General features: G+C 35.4%; 1 long non-coding RNA gene across 6 annotated transcripts; it reads left to right on the plus strand.

Moving 5' to 3' along the window:
- The first annotated feature begins 1,149 nt into the window (after positions 1-1,149).
- LOC144545177 (uncharacterized) lies at positions 1,150-3,293 on the plus strand. 6 transcript variants are annotated; one of them, XR_013508415.1, is made up of 5 exons: positions 1,150-1,197; positions 1,306-1,418; positions 1,621-1,781; positions 1,878-1,924; positions 2,293-3,001. It is a non-coding gene; the product is annotated as an uncharacterized LOC144545177 (long non-coding RNA). The 6 variants fall into 6 exon arrangements; XR_013508418.1 differs by lacking the exons at positions 1,150-1,197; positions 1,306-1,418 and adding an exon at positions 3,179-3,293 and having other exon boundaries at positions 1,507-1,781; positions 2,293-2,374; positions 2,856-2,898; XR_013508416.1 differs by lacking the exons at positions 1,150-1,197; positions 1,306-1,418 and adding an exon at positions 3,179-3,293 and having other exon boundaries at positions 1,502-1,781; positions 2,293-2,898.
- The last annotated feature ends 371 nt before the right edge of the window (positions 3,294-3,664 follow it).

The following is a 3,664-nucleotide window of genomic DNA, read 5'->3' on the forward strand; positions in this document are numbered from 1 at the left end:
AGACTACGCTTACCATTCCTCCTCTCTTCTCTTCCGTTCCACCTCATCCATTTGCAAGATGACGAGGCTGGAAATAGAAAATCAAAAGGGTGCCCTGCTGATTCGTGAATTTGGACTCGGAGACAGTCGAGAGGCAGGGTTGGGAAGTCGTTATCCACAACCTTGGTACCGGCTGGCTTCAACGGAGGGTTTCGCCCTTTCCTTGATTGGTCAGTCTTTTGGCTTACACTGTCTTGATTCGATTTGTGTAAACGAGAAATGAAGAATTAGAGTTAAATTGACTTCCTTGTAAAAAATGAGAAGACGTTGAGACTTAATTGAGGGAGATTTAGGGGTTTTAGTTTTGTTAAGAAGTTAGAACTGAATTGCAATTCAATCGGTGTGTTGTCTCTCTTTTGTCCCCGGGAAGCGTGATATTGTTCAAAGAAACATAGATTATATTATAATTGGTAGATTGGTGCTAATGAAGGGGTATGAATTAGGAAGAAAATAAAATAGAAATTGAGCATTAAATGGTGACTTCTGGTTGACATGGAGAGCCGAGCTGGCATTCAAGCTGGTACTTCATCCCATTCAGGTACTATCTGTTATATTTCATCTTAATTTTATGCATGTAAACTTAAAAGAGTTTCTTGCTGGTTATGTATTTATGAGATATCTTGCTGGTTATGTATTTATCTGATTTCTATCTGTTCCCTTTATCTTGGTGGTTTTCACCATTATATGTTGGTTTTAAATGTCTTGCTTAAGAAACAGATGTGGGAATAAAAGGCATGAGTGTGCAAGAGACATTCTTCAGGGGTGAAACTGCAAAAGTTAAATGTATTTGGTATGCTAAAGCTCGATGATTATAGTGGTAACCTTTGTGCTTTTCTTTTCTTAATTTCTCTTATGATCTGTACTATATGATAACAATTGTGTCATATACTTAGAATTACTATACCTATATATCTCTGTGCCAGTTTCAATAATTTTATGTGTACCTATAATAATTGATCGCCTTCAATTTAAGTGAAGCTTGCGCTTATATTAGTACTAAGTGAGCATGATCACAATTGTTAGTCACTGTTTTTGAAATTTGACTAAATTGAGACATAATTGTAGACTTGGTGCTTAACTGAGTCATATTATCCATACTGGAAAGTTCAGTCTGGAAAGTTCTTCAAGAAGCGTCTAGTAGAGGGAGGAGTGTTCTAGGTATTATTTAACATTGCTGTTTTTGTTAACTGTCAATCACCTCAATGGTTATAACAATCTTTATTATGTTAACGAGCAATTATTTATCAAATTTATAGAAATATGAAGGTGTTCTTGAGGCTAATTTTATAGAACTGGCTCATGACAAGCAAGATTTTGAGCGAACTCCACTTTTCATCCATCTTGAGTCTTAAGCTGAGACAAATTCTTGTGGACTATTGGTAAAGATTTTCTTACTACTTATTTATTTCTTGCTCTTGTTGCTTTGGAGTTGTAAATAAAGGTCCCCTTTTTAGTTAATAATATAATGTGGCATTACATTAAAATGTTTAATTGCTGGTGGTAATTATCTTGGAATTGTGATGCTGATATGAAGACATTCAATGATGAGATCTGACCTGGAACTGTTTGAATGTAATATAGGAAGGATAATTGCCACTTGATAGGTTACCAAGGCTCAACTGGTAAAAGTACAAAAGCATCCCCACAGAAGGCACAACCTTAGAAAGCCCAGAGAGCAAATATGCCATCCGTGCATGTAGGAGGGGACCCATCTAGGAATATACCCCGCGGAGCTAATTTAGGTTAGAATTATGTTTCTCCTGATAATGCTTTATTATTTAGCATTAGTTAGTCTTTTATGATCATTTGATTTTTATTACATACGTCTTTTAAAATAGATGATGACAAAGAAGATAACGTGCCACCAGCTAATTCACAAGGGGAGGTAATTCCATTTGTGCATTGTTGCTAAATCTGTTTTTCTTCTAATTAGTAACTTTGTGATATGAGAAAAGGATGAATAGTAATAAATTTTAAACCAAAATGTGAAGAATAGTACATTTAGTACACATGACCTAGGAGGAAACATGCCGTATTAGTTATGTTAGATTGCAAATTTAATAAAAACTGTATGCCAAAAGCTGGGAACATAGTTCAAATAAAGTAGGATATGCCTGTGTAAGAGTTTCTTATTAATGCCTTTATGGCCTACAAGTACATCAGTTTTACAACTTCTTTGCTGTCCTTTACAACTTCTTCGTATAGTTTATTCATCTTGATATGTGCTGTTTAACTTTTTAATATCACCATCAGGATGCAGAAGCGGGATCCATGGCTTCATTTGACCCAACTTGATTCAAACTCTGACTGAAGAAAATAGCAACCTCTTGTCAAGGTATTCATCCACTGTTCCTTTTTCTGTCAAACAACTGCAAAACTACAAAATATCCACCTAATCCTGACAATGCTAAATATTCAAGGCACTTCACACAGAATGAGAACCTATCGCCCTTACAATACCTCACTCTTTAGAAAATGGACAAACTATTTGTTCTTTATCTGCTCATTGCCAAGCAGTGAGGTGGATGAATAGTCTGGGCACTCTTTTCTGAAGCTCGGAGAGGATTTTTGGTATTTAATACACACATTTTTGGGATTGTTATATGTTTCCGACATGCAGCGGTTGATGATATGTTCGGAAAATTTGGAAGGTTTTGTTTGTTTTTGCAGTAAGTGGTACTCTGGGCAATTTGGCAAAGAAAATGTTGAACTTGTTGGGACTTAATATTGTACAATATCTGTTTGTAGTTGTAAATTAATAAGAAACATTTATTAATTAATTATAAATTAAATGTGGATGTGTTGTCTATGAGCAGGCTTGATGAGCTTCAAGCCCGTGATGCACAGTTAAGGCTGACGGTAAATTATTAATCTCTCACTTGTAGTTCAGAATTCTTTATTTCTTAATAATTGTTTGAAATATTTTATCAATATCATACCTTTAGACAGACCATTTAAAATTTTCCTTTCCCATGCGTGTTGGGACCAGACCATTTAATAAACGGTATAAATTGTCCAGACTAGACTCACTGAAGAGTTATTTGTATTTGGAATCTTCATTTTCTCCAAGAATGAATTATGAAATAACATTATGTTCCCTTTACCATCTCATTGAATTTCTTTTTCTAATTTTCTTTAGGCTAGGAGCAATGGCATGAGTCTGCTAGTTCAAAAAGACATAAGATTTATAATGTTGATGAACCTGTGTACAATAATTCAATACTTCATTTGCACAAGTGATCTTTGGATTTTCTGTACAAGTGAAATGTTATATATAATTATTGTTATGGATTTTCTGCGCAAGTATTTTTTTTTTTAATATTTTTGTAGTTTTTACTGGCGTTTTCTAACGCCTGGAAATATTAAATTATTATTTTTTTTTTATATTTTTTGTGGGTTTTACCGGCGTTTTTTAAGCGCCGGGAAAACCAAAATGAGTATGGCGGCACTCCGTAAGCGCCGGGAAAACCAAAATTTCGGGCGGCGCTCTGTAAATGCCGGGAAAACATAGACAAAGCGCCGGGAAAAACTTTTCCCGACACTTGTATTTCCGGCACTTGGAGAAACGCCGGGAAAGGTCAATGGTGGCGTTTTTCAGCACATTTGGTGGCATTTGTAAGTGCCG

Source organism: Carex rostrata, chromosome 27, assembly GCF_964058835.1.
Source record: "Carex rostrata chromosome 27, lpCarRost1.2, whole genome shotgun sequence".
NCBI lineage: Eukaryota > Viridiplantae > Streptophyta > Magnoliopsida > Poales > Cyperaceae > Carex > Carex rostrata.